At 40.4% G+C, this 11,887-nt stretch overlaps 1 pseudogene; it reads right to left on the reverse strand.

The window, feature by feature from the left end:
* Window positions 1-10,244: 10,244 nt before the first annotated feature.
* Window positions 10,245-10,340, reverse strand: LOC121448982 (annotated as a pseudogene).
* Window positions 10,341-11,887: the final 1,547 nt, after the last annotated feature.

Genomic DNA, 11,887 nt, shown 5'->3' on the forward strand with positions numbered 1-11,887 from the left:
CATATTAACCATCAAGAGCAACAGTAAAAGCACTATGATAAAGTTCAATACTCACATAACGAGAGAGGGGGTGGGGAGGAAGAAACTAAATCTGAAATTCGTCATGTGTGGTTGCACACACTTGCAGTCCTAATATTTCAGGATCTGAAGAAGGAAGACGACCATGAGTTCAAGGCAAGCCTGGGCTATGTAGTGAGTTCCAGTTCAGCCTGAGCCACACCGTGAAACTATGTCTCAGGAAAACTAAAGGAGAGCGAGAAGGCTCAGCAGCCAAAGGTGACTGCCGCCAAGCTTGACAGCCTGAGTTTAGGCTCGGGTACTCAGGCCTACAGCTAAGTCATAGGGGTAATGTTTTCTTCCTGTAATTCATTACTCAACATTTTAATAAAGTTTTTTAAGGTACAAAAGTAGGAAAGGATGTAAAATGTTATTTACAGATAATGATGCAGATATCGAAAGTCTAAAGACCAAACTAGCAAGGCAGATATAGATAAGGTTAACACACGAAAATTAACTGTATTTCTGCAAATCATGGGAAAATGAAATTTATAAAACAGTAGCTTAACAATCATTTTTTTAAAAGTCATTGTCTAGGAACAAATCTAATAAAAAGTGAAACAGATCTCAACATGGAAATCCACAAACAGTCGCTGAGAGAAACTGAAGACCTTAACTGAATGTCCCTGGAGAGCTCATAGGGAATGGCACTATTAGGAGGCGTGGCCTTTTTGGAGGAAGTGTGTCACTCGGGGTGGGCTTTGAAGTTTCAAGTGCTCAAGCCTGGCCCAGTGTCACTTTCTTTTCCTGCTGCCCGCTGATCCAGATGTAGATCTCTCAGCTCCTGCTCTAGCACCATGTGTGCCTGTGGGCCACCATGCCTCCCACCATGATGATAATGGACCAAACTTCTGAACAGTAAGCCAGCCCCAATTAAATGTTTTTCTTTATAAGAGTTGCTATAGTCATAGTGTCTCTTCACAGAGAGAAAAAAAGAAACCCAAACAAGATACTAATAGTTCCGGTGGGAGGAGGAAGCAGGGGACAAGGGTGACTGAGATAAGGATCTAGCAGTAGTGGCCTGCTACCCATAGCTACCATCTCTGTGTATTGACCCGAGTCTTGGGCAGCAACCTGTAGAGGTGTGGCTCAGGGTGTATCTACTATGGACAGGCAAGGCAGACACAGGCAAACACATCATTGACAGCATCACTGAAGAAGTGAGAGGGTCAGAGTTTGTAAGATGGTTCAGCCCAACGGATCTGAGTTAAATCCCTGGGATCCATACTGGAAAACCCAACTCCCACAAATGGCCCTCTGTCTTCCACAGGCATGCCATGGCATGTACACACACACAAATATAATTTTAAAGCATTTTAAAAGAAGTGAGAGAGTTCGAGCCATGTAAGGCTGTTCCACTCCAAAAGAATGAAATCTGAGGACTGGGGGTAAAGTCTCGGGAGGTTTTGCTCAGTCTGCCTCTCTCACTGGAGCTTGGCTTCCATCCAAAAAGCACATACACACAGGCAGGCAAAACACACACATAAAATAAATCTTTTAAACATATAGTTTTTTTTAATAGGAATGACTTCCATCCTGCCAGCATCAGGATGTTGCTACAATGTATATTTAACTAAAGCATATTCTTCAAAAAATTATTAAAGTACATTTTTCGTTAAAATTTGATACATTTGAGTTATGACATGCAACGTGAAAAGCAAGTTTCTCAGTATTTTTTAAATTCTTGGCATCTTTAAGATCCAGGGATAATAAATCAGTGCTACTAGGAACTCTCAGAAATTTCAAAGTTGTGATGATTTAAACATCTAATAATCTTCACACTTTGTTATTCTTAAAAAGACAACTAAAACCATATTTAAAATTTTCTGTGACTCTTTATAAAGCAGACGTTTCTGCCGAAGTATTCAACGACACCCATTCCCAAGCGCAGGTGACAATGTCCACGTGCCACTTCCTTGTGGATTCAGAAACAGGTTTTAAACCCTGAGCAACAGTGAGTCTGTTCAAGCTACTGATGATTAAAATTAATAGTATGGTATATAATTTCCACATAGCATATTCATGGTGTAGTCCTCTTTAAACGGTTGAATGGGGCCTGAACCCATCCGAAAGCCCCTAGTGACAAAACAATACCATCCCAGATGCGTGATCAGTTGTGCCCTCTTTGGCCTATGTGCTTTACTTTGTAGCGAAGTTGAGGATTATCAGGTAAAACAAAGGAACTAACTCCAGTGTGTTCAGAGTTCACAGTGTCTATGGCGTTTGAAAACTAAGATCTGTACAGAGAAACCTGTTTCAGCAGATGACCACATACGACAGACAGCACGTATGGAAAATAAATCCAGGTGTAAAGTGATGGATGAGCTCGTAACATCTGGCCCATTTATCAGTACAGTTCTCACAGGAAGACTCTTCATAGCTGACGGAATGAACAAATTTCTAGGGGAAACAAAAAAATGTTCACAGAGAGGAAAAAAAATCAACATTATAAAAGGACCAGTTGGGTACCCTATTACAACATCAATCAAAATCCTAGAAGATTTTGGAAATCTTCTAGGACAGATTCTAAATTTTATATGCAAATGCAGAAGTCCTAAGACAGCTAAGATTATTATGAAAAATAAGACTTCAAGATTTTCCATAAAGTTTTTATATGTTGCATATCAATATTTCAATATTGATGATATATCTTTTGACAATATATGACACTATACCATAAGTTCAGAAAGCAATTGATATATTGTGGCTTAGGTGTAGTAGAGATATAAGCCACTAATGATATAGAACAGAATTCCAAAACAGGTCCCCCTGTCTATAGTCAGCAAATTTACAACATAATTTTAGCTTCAGTTGAGTACCATGGTTCTTTTTAAAGTTCTAGACTAGTAGAATCTCTTTAGGTGAGATGATGAAACTCAATTCCTAACTCACATTTTCATAATATTTAAGATAAAAAAGAATAAAGAAAATGTGGTATATATACACATCTGTTTTATTCAGCTGTAAAGAATAATGAAATTATGTTATCTGAAGAAAAAAATCAAACTAGAGATCATCATGGTAAGCAAATATGCCCAATTCAGATTCTCATATAAAAGACAACCTGCAGCATTTTGTCTTCTTGAAGTTTCCTCTTCCCAAATGAGTCTAGTTTGTGTCAAGTTGACAAAAACCAAGCAGCACAGAATCTTTCTCAATGACTCTGTACTTGGCCAAGGCAGGGTGTCTCACTGAGCCTGCAGCTTACAGATTCAGCTAGTGTAGTCTGCTTGCTCTAGGAACCTGATTTCTGACCCGAACGCTGTGCCCGGGCTTTGGTATGGATGCTGAGATCTAGCTCCAGGCCCCACACTGCAGCAGCAAGTGCCTTTTCCACTGCGTCTTCTCACTAGTCCCTCAAATGGGTTTGTCATTGAGTCTCACTAGACTATAAAGTCTTGAAAATAGTTATCCTGTTTTCTTAAGTATTATTAATGCATAACATAGAGTCTGATATAAAGTAGACATAGTATACATTTTCGTAAGAAACTCAGATAAGTTAGAGAAAATCCTGGTGGGTGGGTGTGCATGTGCTTGTGTTTCACAGACTCAAAAAGCACAACTTCAAAATTCCTGCTTTGAATACCAAAAAGATGGAACTTCTTTTACTTTGTCAGTTATAGGAATACATTCAAATATAGAAAATTATTCATAGCCCAGAAACCATTTTAGTAACCAACTGATTTAAATGATGACTAGATAATTCTGTATAAGATAAGGAGAGCCCTAATCTCTGTTCTGAAGGGTAGCCATGAAAACAGTAAAATGTACAAGTCGTTTCAACTAGCACTGATTGTTCATTTGGTCAGCTGACAAGAACATGATGGTATTTGTCTTAGGGGTTTCTATTGCTGTGAGGAGACACCATGACCATCGCAACTCTAATAAAGGAAAACATTTAATTGGGGCTGGCTTACAGTTCAGAGGTTTAGTCCATTATTGTCATGGTGGGAAGCATGGTAGCATGCAGGCAGACATGGTGCTGGAGAATTAGCGAGAGTTCCACATCTGGGTCCACAGGCAACAGGAAAAGAGAGACACACTGGACCTGGCTTGAGCATCTGAGACCTCAATGCCCACCCCCAGTGACATAGTTTCTCTAACAAGGTCACACTTTCTGATAGCACCACTCCCTGGGGCCCATGGAGGCCATATTCAAACCTCCATAACGTCGAAATTCAAAAATATAAAAATGTCTACTTTCATGCATGTTTATATATAATTTATTTATTTTACACCCTGTCTGCAGTTTCCTATCCCTCCTTCCAGTCCTCCTCCCACCTCCCTTATGCTCCCACCCCGCCCACTTCTCTTCTGTTTCTATTCAGAAAAGGGCAGGCCTCCCGTGGATATCAACAAAAACACTTCATGCATGTTTAAAGTTCACTTTTTACAGCTAAAACTTCAAAAACAATTCATCTAACTATTATAAAACGTTTCCCTGAGATCTCACAATAGGATTTATAAAATTAGTTACTATTGACTTACACAATGGGTGTTCGATTGACGACCTATGCGGGTACACTGGAGTTCAGCTTACTTTTGTCACTGTAAAGCAACACATGTTTGTTTTAAATCAAGAGATGTTTTCAGTATCGTTCCCAAGCTATCTGATTCTGTAAGTGCTTGGTTTTTGCATTGACTTTTTTTTTTTTCAAGACATGGTTTCTCTGTGGCTTTGGAGCCTGTCCTGGAACTAGCTCTTGTAGACCAGGCTGGTCTCGAACTCACAGAGATCCGCCTGCCTCTGCCTCCCGAGTGCTGGGATTAAAGGCGTGCGCCACCACCGCCTGGCTTTTGCACTGACTTTTGAAGTAAATTTTAAACTAGTAAAGGAAGAACGGACAATAGTTGAAACACGCGATTGTCGCAGTTTGCATTTCATTTTAAACTCTCCCCACCCCCAAGAAATTAGAACCAAAGACTGTAAATTGCCTGGCAGTTGGTTTCTCAGAAACCAGACCCCATCTTGAAACCGACAGCAGTAGATGGGAGACGGCTGAGTGGACAAGAACTCTGGCTGCTCTTGTATAGGACCTGGGTTCAATTCCCAGCACCCACATGGTGGCTCATAACCACCTGTAACTCCAATTACAGGGGATCTGACCCCTCTTCTGACCTCGAAGAGCACCAAACATGCATGTGGTGCATATATATACAGGCAAAACACTCACGTGCATAAAATGCAATACATCTTTAAAGATTAAAAACTTACAGTAGCCACTTACTCGGATGTAATTTACATTTGGGCTCCCCCGGTTTATGGCATTTCTTTTGGTTTTGTTGGTGATCTAATGTACTTTTTTTTTTAAAAAAAAAAAAAAACCAGATGACTTCTAGAATATGTAATCAAATCTGCTACAGTTTAGTCTAAAAAACATATGATGTTTTTAAAAGGAGGATCTCATTTTGTTGAAATTTAAAATATTCACCTACTTTTATTAGGATTTAAATGGTAAATTTGTTCTTGTGTATATAAAACCAAATTTGGAAGAAAATGAACTACAGTAAACTTTTAACAGAAATGCAAGCTGAGGATTTAGACATTCATCATGTTCATGACAGAAGAAATAAGCATTTCTCCTAAGAAGCCACCTGTAACACATTAAGTATAAATCATGGTTTCTCAAGTGTTGTTTGGGGACTTTTATGTTGCAATTCCAGATGCACAAGCTGGTTAGGCAAGGGCATTGCTGCATTGGGGAGAGCTAAAAGAAAGTGATGAAAGATGAGCCCTAAAATAGGGGAGAAATACTTTGGAATCTGAGCTTGATGCAGAGTAAATGTGGGGGACAATAACCTAATATAGTATCACTAAAATTTTGATGTGTCAACGTGACTGTAACCCCGATCATCAATTCACTGACATTATTCTTCATTTTAAATCGTGGCAAGACCTGCTTTAAAAATAAGAAAACTCTAAATTAGAATATTAAATAGTTAAATGTGTTTTAACACCCAAGCATATTTTGTAACAATCAGAAGATAGGTCTGAGAAGCTCTTAAAAATTTTAAAGTCCTTATTTATTCCTTTAAAATTATTTGCTTGTGTGTCTGTGTGTCTTGCCTGCATATAAGTCTGTGCACCACCTGTGTGCCTGGTTACCTCAGAGGCCAGAAGAGGGCATCAGATCACCTTCTGGAGTTCCGAATTGTTGGGAGCCACCATGTGGGTTCTGGAAATCAAACCTGAGTCCTCCGCAAGAGCAGCCAATGCTCTTAACTGCTGAGCCGTCTCTCCAATCCTAATATCCTCATTATTTTAAAGAATACTTGTACGGTGCTTACAATACACCAGTCCATGTTCTAAGAACTTTATAAATACCGAGTCATCAATTTTCCACAATAATCTTACAGGTAAGCCCTATTATCCTCATTTGACAAATAAGGAAACACATTTTCTGCTAAGGCAGGTCTCCACATGGAATTAAATAGTTTGCTAAGGTCACAGAGCTGTTAAGTGACAGACCCAGGATTGAACCCCACTGCTTCAGGGTCTGTGATCTTGCCCACCCTGCTCCTTCCCAGAGCCCAATATTAAGACTTCAAACACAGTTCGAGGCCACCCTGGCCTACAAGAGTTAGTTCCAGGACAGGCTCCAAAACTACAGAGAAACCCTGTCTCAAAAAACAAAAAACAAAAAGCAAAACAAAACAAAAAAAGACTTCAGGAACAGGTGGTGATGACGCACGTCTTTAATCCCAGCACTTGGGCAGCAGAGGCAAGCAGATCTCTGTGAGTTCTAGGCCAGCCTGGTTCACAGAGTGAGGTCCAGCGCAGCCAGGGCTACACAGAGAAACCCTGTCTGGGGCATGGGGGTGGGGGCAGGAGTAAAAGATTTCAGAAAGTAATCTATTAGCGGAATACATTTGAAACTTTTAACTGAGTGAAATTTTAAAGTACCTCAGAGCTCGATGGCTGACTGCATGCTCACACTCCCAGTGGCAGGGAATGCATATGAATTTTATTTCAGAAATGATTTTTTTTCTGAGAGTTGCTCCTTCAAGATTTTAAAGTATTTCTCTTCTGTCTTACATCACCTCACAAAATTGTCCTTAATTTTCTCTTACACAGCTGGCCTTCTAACGTGAAGAAGGCCCTTACGGTCTAATTGTTGTCCTTCCTACTCCAAGCCAACATTCTATTTCTGTCAAAATTTCATTATGGACATGAAGGAATTTCCTTAATTTTTAGCCGTTTCTTCTCTTGTCATGCTCCAGTCTGCCTGCTTCTTAGAGTAAACCAGTCCTAATGGAATTCTACATTCAAGGGATATTTTTGGACCTTTCTCTTTAATTGAGGCTTCCATACATCCATATGATGTGTTTGACCCACACTCCGCCTCCAGTTCTCCCTCTAAGCTTCCGCTCCCCCTCCCCCTTCACGTGCTCCCTTTAAAATCTACCACTTCCACTTTGCGCTAACTCTGTGTGTATGGCGGTAGGACGGCTTACTGCTGCAAGGAGTCTTTTCATCACATTAGAGTATATTATGATTTACTGATAAATATTTTAAATGCGGATGAACATTGAATCTTTTAGATAACAAAAACTTGTAGACTCACACCAAGTTCATGATAAAAGGAAGTTTCCAGTATTTTTCTGTATCGTATACCATAGCTAGTAACTGTAATTTACTGATGGGATTGATTTTTGAACATAAATTTAAAATTATTTAATCTTATGAAACTGCAGCTTATCAGAAATCAGCCCACCGCCGTTACAGTGTGTTGATAGCTTTTAAATGTTTGATTCTCTTATTTTAGCAAATTATCCTTTCTAGTTTGATGCAGTAATAATTGATTGAAATACTCGGTGTTTATCTAAAACAGTCATGACAAAATGGAGCTTCCCTGCTGTCTTTAAATGTTTATTGAGGTCCACTTTTAGCAATAGCTTTCTAAGAACTCCGCTCCAGTTGAAGGTGTGAGATGCCATCTTACTGAACACAGCTGCCTGAAAAGAAGAGAGTCCACAACCTGGAAATCAGGCTAGGTCAGTAAAGATATTAAAATGCAAACAAGAATGTGGAAAGCTGATAGTGACAGAAATAATGAGTGGGTAAAGAGAGAAGGTTGGGGACAATAGAACAGACAACCATGCCAGTGTTCTTGCAGCCAGAGATGCTCGCTGTAGAGCTGAAGAGACGCAATAGTACACATAAAGACAAAAAAAAAAAAAAAAAAAAAACCCGCTCATTTCAGGGCCCAAAAGGAATTCAGACATCACTGAAAACATCAGAATCATTTGAGATAACATACTTTATGAGGCTAGTCCAGCAAGGCATTTTGGCATCCCATTACAGTTTGAATCTGCAATATCCCCTTGTAGGCTCATGTTTGAACACCTGGCACCCAGCTGGTGATGCTATTGTGGTAGGTTGTTGGGCTTTTCTGGTGGAGATAAGCCAACTGGAGTGAGCTTTAAGATTATTTCTTTCTTTATTTATTTTTTGTTTTTCAAGACAGTATTTCTCTATGTATTTCTGGCTGTCCTGAAACTCACTCTGTAGACCAGGCTAGCCTCAGACTCACAGAGATCCACCTGCCTCAGCCTCCCTGAGTGCTGGGATTAAAGGCCTGCACCACCACCTTCAGGCTAGGAGTGAGTTTTCAAGGTCAGAGCCTGGCCCTGCTTCAGTTCCTTTCTCTCCTTTCTGATCCTCTAAAACTGTTTAGCTTCTAGACAGACCCCAGCCACTATGATGATCTCTATACCTGGAAATTTTGAGCCAAAATCAATACTTCCTCTTTTAAGCTGTTTGTTTCCAGCATTTTGTCCCAGCAATAAGACAAGCAACCAAATCCTCAGAACAAGCTGTATGTGAAGAGTAGCTGAATCGGTGAGCTCTGGGCTTGATTGAGAAACTCTGCCTTAAAGAATGAGATGGAAATCGGTGGAAGATTCTTAGTGCCAGCACACCCACACACATACAAACACATGTAGAAAAAGGCATTCAAAAAACACAGGAAAAGAAGAAAAATCTTAAGTAAACTATAAATGTCTACAGGCCAATCGTCTGAGAAAATAGATGCAAAAGTCTAAATATTAACTAATCAAATCCAATGACATGCTTTTAAAGTTTGCAGGGAGGAATGGAAAAAGAGAAACCTTGTAGTTAAATTACAATCTCAGAAATAAATTGAAAAATAATTTAAACTTATTAGTATAAAGAAACTTGCATTGAAATTGTTCATATTAAAAAAATGAATTTAAAAAAAGCCAACGGATCAGGGACTCTGCTGTGAGATTGTGTCTCCTAGTAACATCAGAAGCTATATTTATAAATTCACACCAAGACCACACAATCATGAGCTGACCAAGAGGACACCAATGAACATGCCAAACAGAGAAAAGCCCATGAGGCTTCAACCCTACATAGAGAACCCCAGGCAACTGAGAGAAGCTGGGAGCAGGAGAAGTAGTCCTCCCCAGGGAAAAGCATGCCAACTGGTTGTCCCGTGCCAAATGGTCAGCCCTAGAAATATACATACAAGTAATATCATCTGAACTCAACTGGTTAGATATTGTTTATATATGTATATACAAAGGCATAAATACATGCAATAACAATGAAAAGGGAGGCTATAGATTTGAAGGAGAGCTGGGTATGTGGGAGAGTTGGTGGGGGAGGAAGGGAAAAAGAGAAACCTTGTAGTTAAATTACAATCTCAGAAATAAATTGAAAAAATAATTTAAAAGAAGCTCCAGCCAATACATAAAAAAAGAAATTGTTCACATTAATGAAGTTAGCATTCAGGCATTATGCTAGCCTTCCCCTTGGGGACCTAGCAGGATGCACTCAGGCAGTGCTCTGGCCTGCTCAGGGTCCTGACAATGTCATCCACTACAGCACATGAGCTACATCTTCTCATAAAAGGCCAGTCCTACCTGTCTCTCTCTCTCTCTCTCTCTCTCTCTCTCTCTCTCTCTCCCTCTCCCTCTCCCTCTCCCTCCCCCTCCCCCCTCCCCCTCCCCCTCTCTCTCCTTCCTCTCCCTCTCCCTCTCTCTCTCCCCCCTCTCTCTCCTCCTCCTCCGTTTCCTCCTTCTTCTCTTCTGTTGCTCTTGTCTCCAAAAGGCGGTCTCCCTGTCACTTTCCCATTCCTTTCCCTCGATAAAAAAAAAATCCTCCATGTGAGCCCTGTGGCATGATGGCATCTGTCTCTTTTCCAACATTAAACCACAACGTTGATTCCATGACTCTGAGAGAGGACATATCAGATATTAAGCTAATAAGAACAGATACTACTCTTGATCTTAGCCAAAAGGCCGAGAACAGCTAGACTGATGTTGCCCTAAGACCTCTGCCCTCCATGACTGTGGAGGACCCTGGGGTGACTGTCTAGGTAGTTAGCGAGTCTCTGTCATTTTAATCACTAACTCAGGCATATGTCTCCTTCTCAGAACTCTGAGCTGTTTCAGGACTAGGCTAAAGGTAGCTTTGTCAGTTTAACAGCAGCAACCAAGGCTTCAGCTGCCTTCTCAGTTCTCTGTGTAAAATTCAGGTCTTCCTAGAGCTAATACACAATTTACCAGATTCAGAAAAGAGATAAACTCACAAAACAGATTTCAATGCAACTTCTTCCCATTTCTTTGTTTAAAGGAACTTGCTTCGCAGTGACTGCTCTCTGATCAGCTGTCTCTCCTGGGGAATTAGAAGGTGCTTTAAGGCTGGTTTCTGTGAAGATAGGAAGGCTTAACCGGTGATAAGGAGGAAGTGGTCTGAGATGTGCAAAAAGAACAAAATGTTTCAGATTTCTTTCCCCCACTATGCTACTATTATGTTAAGATTCAAAAAGTTCATAATCTTAGCAATAATCGATGGAATTCTGATAAGCAATTAATCCAGCTCTGGCACAGTTCTAAATGTCATTCTATCACTATACAATCATAGCCACAAGATCGATATTTTAAATTCCCTTTGGTTGTTTTCTAACTATAGACGTAAAAGGTGTTTTTCATTGTGCTAACAACATTAGTCACAGGTTTTTTTTTTTTTTGAATAGAAGAAAGAGTGTTAATGCTTTCAACCAGAATCATTTCTGGCATGAGTATGCTGCCATTTCTACAATATAAATTTCAGTATACGTTATAGACGGTGGGAATGTTAATGTGTCTAAAACCTATCTTTTCACAAACTCAAAAAATGCTGCAAGTTCCGGGGAGTTGACTTGGATTCACGTTGTATAGGTCAGATGCACTGTCAGACACTCTCCAGATAAGTACTGGCGATCAGCAGCTGAAGCCTCCCCAGCGTTCCCTGGTCCCTCAATTACCAGGACAAATTTTTCCCTAAATTTATTTTAACTTTATCCTCTGTTCTATCAGCATCTTCCCAGGTCCAAGAGGCACTAGATAGTCTCATAGAGCCTGGACAGCAAAGTGAAACAGCTAGCTATTTCAACATTCTCCGGTCCCCCAAATAGTGATGCCCCCAGGTCAGCAGGAAGCCGTCTCAAAAACCTGGCACCTTCATTTCTCACTTTCACTTGCTATCCCTAAGTCATTTTTTTAATAATAAACGGAAGGGAGGAATGTTAGCATTCAGGCATTATACTAGTGTGTTCTAGTACAATGGGGACCTAGCAGGATGCATTCAGGCAGCACTCTGGCCTGCTCAGGGCCCTGACAACGTCATCTTCTACATTACAACAACACATGCACTATGTCCCCTCATAAAAGACAAGCCCAGTCTGCCTCCTGTCTCTCTCTCCTCCTCCTTCTTCTCCTCCTCCTTTTTCTTTTCTTCCACTGTTCCTGTCTCCAGAGGCCTGTCTCTCCCTCCCCTTCTTTCCCCATTCCCTTCTCCCAATAAAAAAACCCTTCACTT

This window comes from Microtus oregoni, unplaced genomic scaffold, assembly GCF_018167655.1.
Source record: "Microtus oregoni isolate MIOR12 unplaced genomic scaffold, Mior012 000005F_ref0000423, whole genome shotgun sequence".
Taxonomy (NCBI): domain Eukaryota; kingdom Metazoa; phylum Chordata; class Mammalia; order Rodentia; family Cricetidae; genus Microtus; species Microtus oregoni.